Source organism: Phasianus colchicus, chromosome 9, assembly GCF_987193195.1.
Source record: "Phasianus colchicus chromosome 9, bPhaCol1.hap1.1, whole genome shotgun sequence".
NCBI classification, from domain to species: Eukaryota; Metazoa; Chordata; class Aves; order Galliformes; family Phasianidae; genus Phasianus; species Phasianus colchicus.
The window spans coordinates 31,150,501-31,170,098 of record NC_143444.1 but is presented as its reverse complement, the minus strand read 5'-3'; the positions used below and the strand labels follow the sequence as shown (position 1 = coordinate 31,170,098).

The 19,598-nt window shown below is 48.7% G+C and overlaps 1 protein-coding gene across 3 annotated transcripts in view; it reads right to left on the bottom strand.

The window, feature by feature from the left end:
* The window catches only part of PDE4B (phosphodiesterase 4B), a 148,405-nt gene that overhangs the window by 73,905 nt on the left and 54,902 nt on the right, over nucleotides 1–19,598 (bottom strand). The window contains exon 1 of one of the 3 annotated variants that reach the window (XM_031603937.2): nucleotides 2,856–2,920. The exons of the other annotated variants lie outside the window; for them this stretch is intronic. The gene's annotated coding sequence lies outside the window, so the exon portion shown is untranslated. Of the gene's footprint in view, nucleotides 1–2,855; nucleotides 2,921–19,598 lie in introns of those variants that run through there. 3 annotated transcript variants of the gene reach the window in all.

Below are 19,598 nucleotides of genomic sequence, written 5' to 3'. Positions count from 1 at the left end.
CTCTTATATTGCATTTTCATACCGTATATGCAGTGCAGCTATGGAAGCACACCCTTCCTTGAGATGGTTTCCAAAATTTCCTATCAGCAACCCAAATCTGACAAGATTTGGTGAGGGGTAAACATGGCACGGCCAGCAGCAGTTCTGGATGCCATTTGGTGCCGGGGACAAACCTTCCCACCAGCTCATGCAGGCAGGAGAGAAACGAGCCCCCCATGACCCATTCACCTGCAGCACTGCTATGGTGAGCTGTGCAGCTGCATGGCCCCTGATGTCTTCTGCCTTTTCCTGGGGCAAAACAGAGATGGGGCCTTTCCCAGCTGTTTGGTTTGCTCTAGGGCTTCTGGAAAGAGCAGTGGTGGCGGGGGGATACGATGCCTGCAGACAAGAAGGAACCTGCTCTGAAGGATGCCCTGATGCTGAGCTGCAACCAGGGACACAACTGCTGTATGTGCTAACTGCAGAAAGGGCTGCTGCCAGCTAATGGTGCCCTCTGAGTTACAGCTGCTGGGCAAACCACAGCTGGGGCCATAAACCTGCTGCCCTGAGTACAGCAGTTACTCTCACACGAACCACAGCCCAGGTGACATGAAGAAGGCTCTTAAAAAGATATTAATTTCTAGGAATCGGCCTATAAAATGTATTTATATCCCTCTTAGTGGAGGCAAATCTAATACAAAAGCAGAACACTGGAGCACACTCTGATACCTTTAGCAGCAGCTCAGATAACAGCATTAGGTTCCAAGCCAAGCAAACCACTTCATTTTCCCTACAGCCCAAGTGCTGCAGGTTACACATTAACCTGGGAAGCAGCATGGGAGTCAGCAGATCATGTTGTGCAGCTTCTTCCAGAACAGCCCTTTCCCTGAGAGCACCCAGGAATCAAAATCAATGATTAAAGACGATGAGATTTCTCTGTTTTCCATCGTTTTCCATGCAGGTATCAGTTACCACCTGAATAAAGATCTCGATGGTAGCATTTGTAATTTGGAAAGATCTTCTGAATAATTGCATATTCCCCTGCTAGATGGTAATTCTATATAAAAGCCCAGTAGGAACATTGCCCAGCCTGCCTGCTGTGCTTGCTTGCAGCCAGGGAGAGCACCAAGCACCAACCCTACCCAGGGCTGCCAGGACACTGGGATGTGCTTCAGAGAGAGGCACCCAGGGAGCTTCTACTGCAGAGCTGCATCTATGCTTTATCCTAAGATACCTGAGCGTGCTGATATGAAAGGAAGTGCCCTGAGGACTCTGCCTGGAGCACACGCATCCCAGCTGCAGGTACTCCAGGTTAGCAGGGAGCTGTGGCTGACCCAAGTGCTGCTGCAAGCACATCCAGCTGTGCAGGATGCTCAGTGCTTTCCTGGTGGCTCTGAGCCCCCAGGGGCAGTGACACCCCACTGTGGATCTCCGTTCCAGCATCTGGCTGATCCCCATCCCAACATGTGCTCCTTAAAGTCGTCAGCATCTCCCACAGTATGACCTCTGCTCCAAGAAGTTCTGGTTGTTGACTAAATCTGTGCTGCTTTGCCTCTGCTTGGAATTTGGTTTTCATTCCAGAAATTGTTGCTATTTTTAAAAGTATACTCATCTTTCCCATCAGCTCTCTATGAACAAACAGTGGGCTTTCTGAATGTTTACTCTATCATCACAATTGATTTTAATTCGAACTGAAGGATGGGGATCATTTATGTTATCAAAACACATTCATTTTTCATGAGGAAAGGACGCATCTTAAAAAACACAGCCTTTAAAAAATACTAGTGTGACCAAGGAGGCCTTGCTGTATGTGATTTATCTGGAGGGCACTGAGCATGAGAGCAGATGAAGCTGGCTGGGGCAAAGTGTCACCTGTCCTTCCTTTGCTTACCCCTGTAAAGCAGGTGGAACCCTTTGTGATACGCGTGGGTCCCATCTATGTCTACCACGAAGAGAACAGGCGGAGTACGTCCCTCTGGATGCTCACAGCTCTCACATCAGATCTTGAAAGCTTTTTGGCATCAATTATGAATGGCCCTGACTGCGGGGAGCCCAGGTCAGCTCCCACCACCAACCCGCTGTGCCTGGAACCTGAAGGTGATACTGATGACTGTGCAGGAACGTTCCCATCCGCTCCACTTCTCCGGGACGTGAAGAACTGCCATGTCCTTCTCACAGGAAGGAGCCCAGGAACTGCTGCCTTGGGGACAGCCACACACAGGGGCAGCTGCTCTGAGCAATGCCCACAGCACCCAGCACAGCTGCTGCCTACAACCCGGGGCTGTTCATCGCCTGCATGGTAACAGCCTGTGGACTTGCTGAGCAATAGTTTCCCCAGGGAAGGGGGGAGATCCTTCTGTAGATGCCACAGAAAAATGGCTGGATTTGAACTACAGAAGGAAAAGATCAATCAAAACAAAGTAGAGATTTGACAGGAGCAAACTTTCGTTTGATGAAAATGACTCTCCACAGCTCTCACAGAACAAATTAAGACCTGAAATTCAAACCCCGACTACGCAGAGTTCTAAAAGACCGGATGCATTTCCTCAGGCAAGCTGCATTTTGGTTAGAACAATAACAGAGAAACATTTTTACAATTCAAAGCTAACACGTTTTTATAGGTAAGAGCTGAACTGAAGAGGCAAAGAGGAAACGAAGCTCCGAGGAGGCCCAGCTGAAACACATCCCTGATTTACACAACGACTTTCCTGAAAACACACAGCAGGCACAAACCATGTCAATACCACTTCTCTCTTACACACCGCCGCTCAATAGATGTTATTCAATGCTCCTGGTATTTCCTTCTGCGGTTCTGCCTCCTCTCCCTCTCGCTTTTCAACCAGAATAAAGTAGAGGAAATAAGCTGAGAACCTTACCAAGGCTTCCAGGCTGTCAGTTACGGTGTGTTTTCACTGTGGATTTCAGGGGCGGATATGAGATGGGTAAGCACAGGAATTTGTATAAACAATGCTGCATATGCTGCGTGCAATTACCCATCATTTCCTGGGCTGTGTCAATGTGCTGTTACAGATAGCAGCCTGTAGATTTTTAGATCTTCTTGCTGAAGGAACACCAAAATAACCCAACTCCCACTGACATGGATGCAGCCACTGATAGTCTCACATGCAGAAGGCTGGAGTGGGGGCCCTTGGCAGCAGCTGGGCCTTGCAGGTCTCATTGAACCACCAAGGTTGGAAACGACCTCCACGACCATCCAGTCCAACCACCTAGCAGTATTCCACAGAATCACAGAATGACCTGGGTTGCAAAGGCCCACTCTGCTCATCCAGTTCCAACCCCCTGCTGTGTGCAGGTCGCCAACCAGCAGCCCAGGCTGCCCAGAGCCACATCCAGCCTGGCCTTGGATGCCTGCAGGGATGGGGCATCCACAGCCTCCTTGGGCAACCTGTGAACAGTGCCTCACCACCCTCTGGATGAAAAACTCCCTCCTCATATCCAACCTAAACCTCCCCTGTCTCAGTTAAAACCACCCCCCTTGTCCTATCACTATCCAATACCTAAAGATCCAAAAGCAGAACAAAAAGCCAGAAAGTGCTTAGAAAAAGAGCTAACCGTGGAAAAACAAGCAAGAGACCAGCAGCCTGCCTTTGGGGAAGGAGAGATGGACCCAGCAGCACAGCCAGGCGCCTCAAGCTCCGTTCAACCCGCACATCACCTGCAGGTCTGTGCCTGTTTTGTATTGCTTTGTGGCAGACAAGGATGCCGTGCTGTTGCCAAACCCCTCTTTTCCTTCACGCCTGGCCTTATTTTCTTTCATGCTGACGTTTTCTGCAAGCTCTGCTCAAGCAGTGTGAGGTTTAATTGATGAAATGTTTAACGTAACACTAAATATTTAACATCTCTTGCGCTAGCAAAGGGAACCAGACCTCTAAGAGACACGGCACAGAAAGAAAATGTTTTTGTGACAGCGCAAATAGGAATAATATTGTTTTTGTGTGTACACAGCTAGAAATAATGGGGATATAAACACAATGAGCAGTGAAGAGCAGAATGTGAAGCAGTGTCTGTCAGCGAGGTCTGGGCTAGGCTGCGTTTCAGTTTAAAAGGAAGCTAGAAAGGAATCATGGCACTCTGAAATTGGCAGGATGGGTGGAAGTGAACAAAGGAAAGCTCCCAAGTGCTGATGTCTGAGCAGACCCAGCCCCACGCTCCCCTTCCCACACCGACGTGCTGCCCCAATGCAAACTCAGCACCTCCCAAACACACCAGTGCTGAAGCAGACAATGGCCAGAAACAGAGAAAACCCCAAGCCAGCCCTCCTTTCCAGTCTGTCTGCTAAAACTTGGGCAACTTCTGCCTTCCACGCTTGATTTCTTGGTGCGGTCACAGGGGAGAGGAAGGCCCTGTGTAGAATCTGAGCAACCCAGAGCCAGCCCTGCTGAGCTGTGCTGTCAACAAACCAAAGCCTGTCATCCTTCAGCCATCGCTGCTGGCTCTCCCTGATTCATTCTTCAGTTCATCCCCCTCAGAGCGGTCCTCCAACAACACATCGGTGCCCCCACGCTTAGGAGGCAAAGCAGCCAGCAGGGAAGAAGTCTGTTGCCAGCAGGAGAGCTGGAAGACAAAGCTGTTAGAATGCAGCTCACCTGCATCGCACACCTTGGTGCTTTGTGACCCAAGCCGACCCTGAGCCCCAGGGTTTCTGAAATGGAAGATCCTACAGAGCGTGTGTTTTTGGTGTCTGCTGACAAGTACTGTCAACTGCTAGAATACATTCAGCTTAGAAAAATAAGAGGAAATTGAGAAAGATTGTCCACTCCATGGCCAAAGCTGATGAAGATAATCTGCTCAGCATTTTTTCTTTGACCTCGTTTTTCCCTTGAATTCTGCTGTTGCATCATCATCCCTATTTCTGATGAGTTTGAAGAAACTCTTTAACATCAGCTCTTAACCCATTAGAAATATTTTCCAGTCTCACATTTAATTTGCAAAAAAGATTTCCCCAGTGAAAGCCTTTGTAGGCAGGAATCCTGTGTAGGCAGGATTCTCACCTACACCACATTCCACATCTCTGTGGGAAGACCCTAAAGGGAGGGTCAGGTTGGGTACTGGGAAAAAAATCTGTTCCAAGGAGCTATCAGGCATTGGCACAGGATGCCCAGGGTGGGGGATCACCATCCCTGGGGGTGTCCCAGAGCTGTGGGGATGTGGCACTGAGGGATGTAGGCATGGGGGGGTGGCCTTGGGATGCTCAGAGGGCTTCTCCAACCGGAGTGGTTCTGTGGTTCTGTGTATGGATTAACCCAACTGATCAAAGGGCAGCAAATGGCTTAGCATTTCTCCTTGGCTCCAGCACTCATACCTGCACTTCCAATAGGCACTGCTGCCAAATAACTTCAGGACTTTCCAGGCAACCAGCACTGCAAATACACAGTCTGGTTACTTACAATACAATCTCTATATAAGACACATTTTACAACAGAAATAAAACTTGCACTGGGGCACGCAAGTGGCAGTGACCACACAGCCCTTCCAGCTCTCCTCTCCTGCTAAATAAGGAGTAAACAAACGGATCTCTTACTGCACAAGGGATCGTTTACATCTTACTTCTTTTGAGACCAGTTAACGGAGAAGTGAGGTGCTTAGCTGGAAGCTGAACTGAGCCCTGTATTATTCAACTGCAGTGAGACCGTACCTTTTTCCACTTGCGTGCTGTGTTTGTTCCAGCACTGGATCTCGCCACCCAGCAGCAGCCTGGCTACTTCTCTTTTCTGCATGTGCCCCTTCCCTGTGTTTTATGTTAAATTATGGTGATTCACATCTAGATGACACATGGGATTTCCCTTGAAGAAAGGTGCTGTATATGCATTCATGTTTTTATTACAAGGCTGAAAATCTCTGCTTTCCATGCAATGGCATAAATACCACATACGGCAGTCACGATGGTACACCTCTGCCAGCAACTGGAGAAATTAATGCAAGCAGTACATCAAGGCACGAAATGTCACGAACTGCCGGTGCCCCTGAAGCTAATTATTTGTAAAGATCACAATCTGACACAGAACTATCTCGTGCCTTTAATTACACTGTTCATAATGAAGACTCAACAACACATAAGCATAGGATGCCATTACTTTCTTAATTATAGATTAACACGCACACAAAAAAAGCCTACTCTGGATCACTACCTCTGCTTGTATGTCATGAATGTGCCTGGCACGTGGGAGAAGGAAGCACAACAGGGCAGGTAGGTGAGGAGCCCTGCACCTCTCGCAGGACTGTGCAATGCAGGAAGCCCAACCAATGCTGTCATCTCCTCCAACTTGCAGCACAAGCTGCCACTGTTTTCCGGTGCCATGCAAATGTAATGGAGAAGAAAACCCCTCCTCCAAGGAACTTGTGCTGACAGCTGTAGCAGCAGTGCAGCTCGGGCCCTACAGCCAGCTCACCTCATCTGCCAGCAGCTGATAGAAACGCTTCTGATTTGGGGAATGTGACACCTGAGGGGCCACCTCTCCAGAGGCAATGGCTCTCCTCCATCCATTCCAGCAGAACAGGCACTCGGCATCACAGAAGAACAGATCAGCTTGTTGAGCACTCAGCTTTGGTTAAGTCAAAAGATAACCATTAAACATGAGAGTCCTCTCCAGTGTGGATAGCAAAGAGCTGGAGCAACGGGGTGACCGTGGCCACAGGTGGCCCCTCTCCTGTTCCATCAAGCAGTGCTTGATGCAACCAACTGCAGAGCTCAGGCAAACAATATGCTTCATTTTAATAAAAAGAATATGGCTATTGTATCACTTATGTAAAAGCAATACTGACCTCTTTACTCACTTGGGCTGCTTTCCTCTGGAAGGGAAGGAAAGGAATTGCATCTTCTCAATGCTTAGGGCAACAAACAAATGAAGAAGGATAAAATCACAGTTTGCTTGTTTACCAGATCGTCCTTCCAAGTCTTCTCCTTTTTCTTTCCTCTGCCACCTGTTTCAGACGCTCCTCCAGCTCACAGCACCAAGCACACACATTTATGCAGTTGCCTCAATACTTGCTTAAGCCCTGCTTCACCTGCCTTGTTTTCCTTCCCCTCAGAGATGCTCAGGAATTCCTCTGCACAACAGCTCCGTCGTGTCCTGAGGCACAGAATGCTGCTTAATGAAACTATTCAGTGCCAGAAGAGAGTACTGCCATTAGAAGTTCGAGCAGCTAAACCGACTGCAGACCAATGGAGGACGACATTCTCAGCTCATTTCAGTAGAAGAATTTAAGAAATGACTCAACAACTTGCAGCCTGGTCAGTGCTGCATATTTTCAGGACAACAGCTACGTACCTTTACATCTGAAAGAGTCCAAGCTCTATGAAACAAAACAGTGACAGAAACTTCCTGGGCTCATTTTGGTGGCAGCAGGCCCTTCCTGCAGGGCACCAAGATGGCCATGAGTGCATGTTTGTACCAACCTGACCACACCACCACCAAATGGCAATGGGTTTCTCCTTCAGGGATCCACTACACACATGTGCTACATGTCAACTTCTGCAAGTAAACAGCCTACCCTGTTTGCCTCTTTGTCATCAACAGTTAAGGATATGTTTCAGTTAGTCTTTGATGTTTAGGAAAACTGTGCAAATGATGCAGCTCTTCAGTAAATCGTTGTGTTTTTTTTTTTTTTAATAGAAAAGACTATTTCAGATTAAAACACAAGCAATTATAATTAAAACTACAAAGTGATTTTAACCCAGAAGCTTGTTTGAGGGAAAGAAACAATAGTTATTTCCCTGAGAAAAAAACAATTCTCTAAACATCCATGTTTCCATAGAGACAGCCTCTATCCTTTTGTGCTCACTAATCTATCTTGGTCGATCAATACTTTATGGTAATTGTCTCCATGGTAATTGCAATGATAATAATCCCCCTTTCCTATATAAAAGGAAAGAAGAAAAGCAAAAACAAAACTACTTGGGAAACACAGGCTGGGTCTGCAGAAGTGACAGCAGAACACGTACTTTCATCTCAATGAAAAGAACTTGAACTGTTGTGCTAAATTAGTACAGCTGGAGCTCACAGCTCAGGTGAAATTCCACCAGGAACTTCAGGATGAAGATGCCAAATCACTGGAATCAATCCCACAGTGGCACCCTATTGACCTATTGACAGCCCAGAGCATCAGGAAGAGGAGAAATGGGCAAAGAGCACTGGCATGCAGTGTGCTGGGCAGGAGGGGCTGCTTCCTGAGCCTCCCACCTGATGGGCATCAAGCAGAAAGGCTGGGCATTGCCAGGACCTTCATCTGCATCATCACCTGCAGAAATAACCACGGAAGTGGTCATCACCATTCAGCAAAAAACCACACAATCATGGAATGGTTGGGGTTGGAAGCCAACCCACCCCACCCCTGCTGTGGCAATGGTGTCCTTCCAGGATCAGAGCACAGAACCAAGAATCACGCTGCCTTTCTGCAAAGACTGAGCTGCCACTCCAAACTCAAACATCTCCACAGAAACATCTCGGAGCAGTTGAGCAAAGGTAACACGAGGTAAAACAGAGTTCACCAATACAATGATTAGCAATTAACAGCTAGCAAAAAAGGAAATTACCTAAAATACTTAGGGAAAACACTCCCCCCAAATTAGGATCAATTTAGCAATTTCTGCTAGTTTTGCAATTGAAGCAAGGAGAGTAACGGTATAGAAATTAATTATGTTGATTATGTGCTTGATTACAGCAGATTAAAAAGCAAGTGCTGTTCCCATGGCAGTGCAAGCTGTCGGCATCTCCCAAACCTGTCACTGAAAGGCAGAGGGCTGGCCATGGCACGGGGAGCTGGGCCTCACCAAAATGGAGAGGAAAAGAAATGGAAAGGGAGAAAAACAAAGCTGGTTCAAAGCAGAAATGAGCTGTTTGTTCACGTGGCGTTCTGCACTACGCAAAGATCCCCCGGAGCAGCCCAGAGGTTTGAAACCAATGCAAACCAACGCAAGGAACAGTGCTGGTCCCTCTGCTGGTGTCACCGCTGGCAGAGGTGCAGCAGCAGGCAACGGAAGGGAAATTTTGCAGGGAAAATCGTGACAGCCCACAAAAAGCTGGTGCTGCTTTACCAACAGGTGAGTGGCTTCAGTAGCATGTCATCAAAGAGCCCCGGGGCTGAGGAATCACAGAATCACAGAATTGCCAGGGTTGGAAGGGACCTCAAGGATGATGAATCTCCAACCCCCTGCCACACGCAGGGCCACCAACCTCCTCATTTAATGCTAGGCCAGGCTGCCCAGGGCCCCATCCAACCTGGCCAGGTGTGATCCATCAGCAGCTGGAAGGGCTGACCCGCGGCTGCTGCTGCAGTGCGGTGCTGGACTGAGGAGCGTGTGGGCAGAAGGAAGAGATGGGCCTTTTTCATGACTAACTTCATGCACTTTTTATGAGCTGCTCTCTCAAGATACCACGCTAAAATACAGCACACAATTTTTTTTTTTCTCAATTGCTTCTGTGATTGAGAACTATTGCGGAAGCGGTTGCAGCTTGGTAGGGGGCAGAGTGGAAATGCTTGAATTGTTTGACAATTCTGTGTTTTATATTTTATTTATATGTATGCACTTAAAAAAATAAAATAAAATGAAATACCAGCCTGCTTACCAGCTTGTAACCATACTGATTTCCACAGGAAGGAAACTACCAGGCTGGCAATGAGCACTTTCATAGTCAGTGGGAGTCTGAAAAGATTACAGATATGTAAGGGCAATGAAAACATGCAATCTCATTTTAACCCTGGACATCCTGATCTAGTGAGTGGCAGCTCTGCCCATGGGAGAAGGTTGGGACTGGATGAGTCTTAAGGTCCCTATGAACCCAAGCCATTCCGTGGTACCCATTTTATGGTATCCTGCCTTATTTATGGCAAAGGTCTCAAAAAATCAAAAGGCATTTGAGCAGCCCAGGACTTACACAGAACACTGAGGTTCAGTTCTGCTGGCGCCTGTGGGTCAGAGCACAGGACAGTGCCAGAGCATCCATTAGTCTGTGCTGGATGCATTACTCCAAGCTCCCTGGTGTGCTCAGCCCCCTCTCACTGCTTCCCCCCCGCGCTTCGTGCTGAACACCTCCGAGGTCTCACAGTGAGAAGGAGTTGATGGAAAACCCGTCAGCAATTTTGAATAAAGTTAATTTATGGATACAGGCAGCTTTGATCTGAGGAAGCAGAAGGAGAGCACCGGCAGTGCCTTTGATGCAGAGAGATGACGGATTGTTTTTGGCTGTCTTGGTTGTGCCGTTAGTTGAGGGATTCACCTTTCTTCTCCGGCTGAAACGTCTTCTGCCAAATAAAATAAAACATTTGGATTCCTTTTATGTCAGTTACTTTGTGTTGAATATATTGACTCAAGTTTTTGTTGTGGGTGTTGCCAGGAGTGAAAACTTTTTCCAGCTCTCCTTCCTTTGAAGAACGTTTCGCTGTGCGGTGTGAGTAGGCTAAGGATGGAGATGAGTCAGAGCCATCACCCACCAGAGAGCCAGCTCCCAACCTCAGCAGCCGACCCAGGACACCTCCACGAGCTGGGAAACGCTGCTCCCAAAGCTGCCTTCAGCTGAGAGAGCCCTCCTGGAAGAAGGAACGCTGTTTGAACTCCATCACCTCTTTTATTTTTTATTTTTTTTTAACATACCATCAGTGGAAGAAAGTGCACCGTAAGCTTAAAGGAGAACTCGTAAATCACTGCACGGCCCTGAATGTCTCATGCAAAAATTATGTCCGGCTTCTAGGCTCGAAAAGCCCAAGGGAATGAGAGAAAAACAAGTTCTCCAACATTTCTGTTGAATTTATTCCCTGAAGTCAAGTGAAATTTTCCTCAACTTCTCCAGGCAGTACAAATAAAGGTCTGAAGATTATTCATAACATTGTAGCTCATTTTTAACACCAGAGACAAAATTGCTTAACATCAGCTTTACTCTCTGACAATTTATTTAAGGCAGGAGAGAGCTCCACTAATACTATTTATGTACGAATATAAATAACTCATTCCTTCTGAAAAGGAGTTCAAACGTCCAAAATAGCGATTCATCTTTCTGCTCACCGATTTTGTTAATCATCAGTAAACTCCAAATTTTCCTGGCAAAACCCATTTCCAGCACGAGGACCACGGGCCCCACAGACCTGCAGGCTGCTGACGTCAGCTGCATTGTGCACATGGGCTTCCCCTCTCCTTGCTGCCATTTCCTTCTCGCGACCCTCAAGCCTGTCTCAAGCAACTTCATTAGAAACAAAGGATGGATTTGCTTTCCTCACATTACGGATGCGATGGCTCCCTGTAATCCTGTCCTTTTGTCACAGCACTCTGGGGGAAACTGAAACAGAGCTGGCAGGCCTTGGCATCAATGCAGGCAAACCACAAATTCAACTGTGAGTTACTGCAAACAAACACCACAGCAGCACAGGAGGAAAATGCAGGAACCCCTGAGTGCAACCCAGGTGCTCCAGCAGGCACTCAGCAGCCGGGCTGTGCAATCTGCAGTCTTCCATGGGTGGAGGTATCACCGTAGACCTACAGCTCTACCTGAGGCCTGCAGCTCCCCGTGGCCACCCTACAGCTCCTCACGGCCCTACAGCTCCTCATGGCAGCCCCACAACCTCACAGGGAGTGCAGGAGCAACGCAGAGCAGAGCTCAGTGCCACGGGGCCCAAGGGAATGGCATGGGGCTGTGTCAGGGGAGGGCTGGGGGGTGAGGGAAAGGCTGAGCCCCAGAGGGCGGTGGGCACAGCACCACTCCCAGGGCAGTGGGTCAGCCCTGGAGCTCAGGGAGCGCTGGGACACCGCTCTGCCACAGAGCTGGGCTTGGGTGCTGCTGTGGGGAGGTTGGGCTCAGTGCTCCTTGTGGGTCCCCTCCACTGTGCGAAACTCGGCGATGCTGTGGTTCCACGATCAGTTTAACACCACGGCACAGCCCTCAGCGCACCGCGGCGTTTGCAATTCTGCTATTATTTCTGATGATGGAAAAGCCAGAAAGCAGTTTAGAGCGGGTCGTTAATCTCTATGCAAATGAGCCGCAGGCACACGGCATCGCCCCGCTAAGGACCCTCGCGCAGAACAGCGGAGCTGCTGCAGCTTTGTTCCGCAGCCGCCCCGACTGCTATTTTCGCCGGATGACGTCCGTAGTGTCATGGTTACGGCGGTGCCGCACGAAGCATCGCTCCCTCCTCTCCCCACGGACACCGCAGCCGCCGGGCACCGCCAGCCCGAGGTGACCCTGTGCCACCGCCAGCACCAGGACGGCTCGGGGGGTGCGGGCAGCTGGGATCTCGGCGGCACGGGCACGGAGCAGGGGTGAACTGCAGCACACCGCAGCAATGGGTAACAACGCCTGCACTGCTTCATCGTCCTCATTACATTTTAATGGTCTTTGTTTATTAACAAAGTTAGTCAGCACTCCTGCAGGCTCCTCCGCTAGCGACGAGCCGTGCTTGCGATGGTGCAGCTTCCCAAAGTCCACGCTCCATGCAACAAAGAACAAGCGAGCAGCGCTGCCTGCTCAGACCGTCGGTCACCTCTGTGACCAACAGCTCTAGGAGGGCTCTTGGAGCCTTTCTGAAGAACCAAACCATGGATTCTGAGCAGAGTTAAGCAAACCTTACTGAAGCGGAAATTTCCTCAGCTGGGCTCTGCAGCACATCTTCTTTCCAGTATTTGCTTCCAGCTACGCCCTGTTCGAATGTCAATTTGAATTTCAAAATACATCCCCTTTCCCTGCTACCCAAGAAGATCACTCTGGTCAATCTCTGTCTCATGATGCAATTTTCTCATTTTTTGTGTTACCCGGCACTCCTGCAATTTCACTGTTATCTATTTTCAAATCAGAACTGAAGAAGAAGTTGCCTTGGGGTGAGTTGGTTTAGGGTTCCTTTTTTTCAAGCTAATGACTCCCACCTGTGTCTTTCATGGTAGAAGGCAGTAATTAAACCCGTAGTATTTCAAACCTCTTCTTGACATATCGGCTGCTTACCCACTATCTGACTACCAGTTTTCCCTCCACCACTATTCTTAAAATAATGCACGACTGACAGCCACTAAATGCCAGCACAGGGACGTGGCAGAGTGCTGGAGAGTGCCCTGTGTGCCACGGCAGCTCCGACCAAGAGAAGGAGATTCCCTGAAGCCCAAACATTGATAAAGCTTCCACATTCCTCACTCCATTCCTGAACAGCCCTACCGAAACACACTGTAAGATGCCAGCCTGACCAGAGAGAACAGCTGCCCAATATGGGCGCTCAGTCCTGCTGCAACCCTCTGACTTCTGCTGATTGACAAGGAGGAACTGCTGCTGCCTGCAGTGCTGGAACAACTTCTGCTATTTCACTCGAGTGACTTGAAAGTCTGAGCACACAAACACCAAACTGCTCGGCAGAATGGAAAATTCCGCCTGAAGCAGCACGAGTTTTTTTTTTTGGCAGGCATTTATTCTCCTTTATTAGTGTCTGCTGCTCCAGGTCCCACAGCCGCAGGGATGCTCTGTCTGCATGCTGCCCACCCCGGACTGCTGAGCAGGGAGCAGCATCTATCTCCTATGGCATTCACACCCTCCCATGCTGGTAGCTGCTTAGTGCTGGCCCAGGAATGACAAATGGCTTGTGTTGGAAGGGACCTCAAGGATCATGAAGCTCCCGTGCTGCAGGCAGGACCACCAACCTCCACGTCCAATACCAGACCAGGCTGCCCAGGGCCCCATCCAACCTGGCCTTGAACACCTGCAGGGATGGGGCATCCACTGCCTCTCTGGGCCGCCTGTTCCAGCACCTCACCACAGGAACCACAGGCTCAGTGTGCTGCTCCCATCCAGCACCACCACATCCCCTCTCATCTGAGCCAACTGCAGGTCCCAGCAGTGCTGCTGCCCCAGACCTCCCCATCCCTGCCATCCCAGCTCCTGGACTTACCGGTGCTGCACACCCAGCCCTGCCTGCCCGCTGCCATCACGGTTTGCACGTTCCCTTATCACGGCAGCAATGGCAGCCTTGACTTCTTTGAGAGACCTAAAAGCTGAAGCCGTGCAAGTTGTCATTGCAGGACCTTACAGAGCTACTCTAAAGGGAAGAGAGGAGGAAAGGAACGGTACTCTTTCAATTTAAATATCAAAAAGCACCAAAGAATGTATTCAAAGGTCAAAACTCCCAGCGATGTCTCTTCTGAAGCATCACAAACAAAGCACAAATCCTTCTTTGTGTGCAGTGGGTTTAGGTGTCTTAAGCACTCTCCCTGCATTATTGCTTAATGAAGAAGGGGACACGCAGAAATGGAGAATCTACCCCAATGCTAAGGAAAAAAGCCATATCTCATTATCCAAAATAAACAAGCTCCATGAGTTAGTCCTCATTGTTGGCAACTCACAGAAACCAGCAATTGTTCACCACTGCTCTCGATTTGACTGCGATAAACTTTACTCCATACGATGCCCAGTTTAAAAACCAGGGTTTCCATTCACCATCAGCAACTCCATCACAGAGCACAGCAGGAAGGGGACGTGTCCATGCCTGGAAGGGGCGCTGGGGGTGCAGGAAGGACCCCCACAGCCCTTTGGGTGGCTCTGCAAGGAGAGCTCAGGGCTACAATGCAGCAGTAACCGTAACGCTTCCCATAACAGAAACGGTATTTAGAGGCACGTAGGAAGGGATGCTGACAGTGACAAGAAGAAATCTTCGTTTTAATCCCTGAGAATGTTAGGTAACATTCGTAATGCACTTAATTAATAGAAATTATATTCAATTTTTTCTTTTTTTTTTTTCTTTTTAAGAGAAAATTGCGTGACTTTATCTCACAGAACAAAATCTGCGGCGAGTGAACACAGCACGTGTCACACAAAGCACAGCAGCTATTAACCTCCTCCTGAGTGACACCAAATAATGCTCCTAATAGAAGACACAGAACAAGAGAGTTGCTAACACAAAAGAAGGACGGCCCGGCTGCACTCACTGCATGAGCCTTCCTGAAGTTAAAAATACAACAGAATTACACTGCTGGGGCTGGGACCTGAGTGGTTCCATCCAGGCTGCCAGGTGCCAGGGCGAGGTGCATGGCAAACAAAATGAATGCTGATTAAAGACGAAGCATTGCTGCATTTCAAACCCTGCGTAGGTACATCCAGCTCCATCCAGAACAGCTGGAACCAAATAGAGTGAGGGATTATCCACAGAGGTATAATTAACCTGGCCAACATTGGCAGCTGCTGTTCATTCTGTTACGTAAGACAAGAAGAGGACCAAGAATCAGATTAATGGTACACAGATTTATCCCTCAGTAAGGAAGACATGCAGGCACTGAGCAAACCTGGGCAGTGTTCTGACATTGAAAAAGAAATTGGTCCTGTTACATAAGCAACGTGGATGCAGTCTAGAGACTGACAGGAAGATTCCCTGATCTGGGGATCCTTTTGTTTTGTTTTCCCAAATGCTACACCACAAGTTACCAGTAAGATCCCTTGCTGCCTCACCACCTTCCCTCCTCCCCCTCTGCAAACACACAGCCCACCATCACAGCGGGCCCCCACCCAGCAGCGCTGCTCCCTGCTCCTCTGGCTGACCCAGTTTAAAGGTGGGAGCAGCAGAAGCAGCCACAGAACATCAGCTGCATTGTTTCCATGGTCCCTTGATTAACTGCCATAGTAACTAGGTAGCGTGCACTTGCAGCAGACTACCTCCCCCCTTCTATTTCTCTCTTTTATCATATTTGAGATGGCAGCACACAGGCAATGTCTAGCACTGGTATCCACGCTTTGCGTCATGCAAAGAACTTGCAGGTACTGCTGCTCCCAAAGTGGTCCTTGTAGGGGAAAGCCAGCTGGCAGGGCACTGCTGGGGCTCATGGCTCCTGCACCCTGCCCTCAGAACTGTGGTGTGGACACAGAGCCCACAGACAGCATCCTCACTGTCTGCCTCTGGATTTGCTCTTACTGAGCACAGCAGCACCCGCCAACGCGGGCAGAGCTTTACCACACCAACAACAGCCAGCCCTGCAGTCACCCGGGGGGCAGTGAGCAAGTGGAGGAGCTGCTGCTGGAACCCAGCTTCTGCAGCACTATGGATGGCAGCACTATGCATGGCAACGACTCAGAGACTGGAGGCAGGTGAGACCACAGGTGCACCTCTGCATAGAGAGGCAAACATCCAATGCATGGAATGAGCCCACCAAGAGATATGGAGGACCAGGGTGTGCCCTGCAGCCCAACAGAGCTGTTCTGAACACAGGAGGTTGTCCTGGCTGTGCCCATGGCACGCTCAGCACCAGAGCTGGGGCAGGCGGATGGGACGCATGCGCTGGGCTCTTATGCAACTGCAGGCATCAATCTTTCCAGCAATTATTTTCCACTCTGACCTACAGCTCACGGCACCAGACACATGCACAAGGGGACTTACCCCTTCGTCAGAAGCACAGAGAGAGACTTTAATTGCAGCGAGGGACTGCAAGACCAACAGTGCAGCAGGGAAAAGGACAGGTAAAAGCAACAATGAGAATGTTGTGATCCTTCTCCCTCCCTGCACTGGTTATGTTGTAGATCCAGCCCTTATGCCTCGCAGACATTAGTAGCACCACACACTGCACAAGGAGAAGCCAGGAGGCTCCCAAGAAGATGCTCCGTACAGAGCAGTGCTACACAGCAGGGCTGCTACCAGGCATCTCACTCCTCGTGGGTTTGTGTAGCACAGCAAGATCTGCATTCGGTTCATGCATGTACAGAACAGCCCTTGGAGCAGGGCAATCAGCAGCATTTCCAAAGATAAATGGTTTTTATGCTCGCTCCTGTAATTTTACTATACACATTGCAGAGGCACAGCAAATCTTTCTATGCTGTCACTGAGGTTCTCCATAGTATCTAACACACCGCTTTCATGAACAGAGAGCAGATCTGGGAGGCATTTCAAGAGGTCACCTGGCCTCTTCCCATAGCTGAAAGTGTTCAGGAAATCCCAAACTTTCCAGCTCCATCCCATCCAGCAGGGAATTCAGGGTCCCAGCAGTGCAGACCATACAGCTTTCCCAGGCAAAGCTCTTCCCCTTTTTCCCACAAAGCTTTCGGGAATGTCTGTGCTCACATAACCTCCCTTGCTCAGAACTCTCCCATTATTTCTTGCCCTACCTCCAGCAGCTATGAAGGAAAGCTTCCTTCTCCCAAAACTTTTTATGTAATTAACAGAAAGTGCTAGAGAGCAACCACAGAAAGCAGCACCTTTTTAAGTAATATCTTACCTTGCTTCTGTCTGTCCCACTTTTTCAAAGCAGAACTCTCTAAGACCTCATGCAGGTAAGATGTGAAAAAGCAAGTGACTTGCTGACCTCCCAGCATGTTTCCCAGGCTTCTATAATGTCTGATTTGCCTTTCTGGATGTAGAGATGATGAGCAAAAAAACATTGCTCTGTCAGCCAAATAGAGATATGCATTGCAAGAAACAGAAAATTGTTACTGTAAAAGATTACAGTGCACTAAACAATATGCTTCTAGTGCTGGAGGCGAGCATACCTAGCCACTCCTGGCCTACTATCAATAATTCAATATTAAAGCTTTCAACACAAGTACAGGCTTTTCAGTGGAAGTATTCTTCAAACCTCAATGTCTACGCGCAGATCTGACACGCAGATCAGCACCATGAAATTGGTTAAAAAGAGTCTAAAACGAATTTAACGATTACGGGAAAATGCATCCAGATTAATGAATTACAATTTGTGTTATGCATATTTCCTCAAATAAACAAGCTGCAACACGAGTGCACTCTATTGGGATGCTATTGCTTATTTGGGGGCTCTGAAATTCCTCCAGGAAAGCATCTCAACAGTCATGCATCTTCAAGGGAAAAAAGCCACCCAGGAATCACAGAATGGCCAGGGTTGGAAGGGATCTCAAGGATCATGAATCTCCAACCCCCTGCCACATGCAGGGCCACCAACCTCCCCATTTAATGCTAGACCAGGCAGGAAGATGTTTAAATAGAAGAAAGAACCCCCTTGTGACCCTCGGTTACCAGAATGCCCCTCAGCTGCAGGGTGCAGAAGGAGGCTCACTGCATTACACCAGTTTCCCCTTGTCTGTGACACTGGGTGGCACTGGCTCTGCCATCACAGCAATGGCACGTCTGTGAGGTTACCCAGGAGCACAGAGGACTGTGTGCCCTCCCCCACTGCTGGGCGTGGGTCAGCAGCCGAGGCGAGGCATCCCAATGCACTCACATCCTCTCCTTCTCTTTTCTCACCATGCATGAGTGGAGCCAGGTGGAAATTACCATTGGTGGTGATGCCACAGAGCTTCCATTAAATCTCTTTCCATGCTTTGGGCTGAAGGCCAACAAGGTAGGTGCACCCAATGCCCATGCATCCTGACCACAACGTGCACTAAACCAGATATGAATCACTTGTATCTGCAACTTGTACTGTTTACCTTCGTGACATACCGCTTAGAATTCATAGAAGAATTCATGGGATGAGCACGAACCTCAAAAAGAGCAAAAGACAGAGGAAATACATCATGAAAATGGCATGTTTCCCTGCACGCTGTGCTTAGTGAGAGGCAGAGCAATGGGCACTGAAAGCAGTCCTGGCGAAACAATGCCGTACTTTGCCTAATTTGTGTTGGAAGCAGAGCACAGATCTGTGGTTTATGGTGTGACCTTCTGTTTTTTCAGCCTCATTTTACCAGAGATCATCAACTCCCCACAGTCATGTGCCCACTCCAATTTTGGACTGGCCAAACTTCAAGTTATTTTGACAAAAACATGGAACAGTTTTCCCTTTTACTCCATGTGGACACTCACCAGTATTTTCAATCCTCAGATATTAACACGTGAACTGGAGGACTACTTCCACTGAAAAGCAAGTTGTTTTTCAAAAGTTTGATGAAATCTGGCTCCGCAATTTCCAGTGATGTTCCATCAGCAACTGCAGGTTTAACCTTGGTTGTTTATATGCGGGGAATAAAGCATACCCATTGCTCTACTTAACAGCGTGATCCGCAGGACAACAGACAGCTTATTAAGGGACAAAAGACCAATTAAAAATATTAAATAAGCCTAAAGAGCAATCGGTGAATTCACTGGATTTTGTCTACTGCTGCTCCAACTGCAGCATGGTGCCTTGCAATACTGGCACAGAAACAAACCGACCAACCTGGGACGAATCCAGCTTAACAAAAAAAAAAATGTAAATTTAATCTCTTCTTACAGATCTGATTTGTGCTTTGGGATAATCTCCTGGTGACAGCCACACAGCATCTTCCACATGGGGAAAGAGGAAAGAGGGAGAGCTCCTGTACTCACAGCAGGATGGCTGCTGCCCCTCATACAGCTCCCATCCCTGTGCTCTTCCTGGCACAAAACAACACGGGTTACGTATTTATGGACAACACACAGGGAAATCATTTCACAGTGCTGATGTACGGGGAGGCAGCAAGGGACTTCAGGGCTGCGAACAGATTAACGGGCTCTAGAAACGACACGAGGGACCTGGAGCAATGATGGTGGAAGGCTGGTCAACAGGCAAGCGTCCTGCGAAATGCCTGCGTTCTCTCCCAGGAAGGATTAAGGCTGATGAGGCAGAAATCACATTTCCTCGTGTAGGTGGCAACATATGGGAGCTGTCACAACACATGCTCCTGCAGATGCACGTGTCCCGGAGCTGCACTGCCTCTCACACGCAGGGA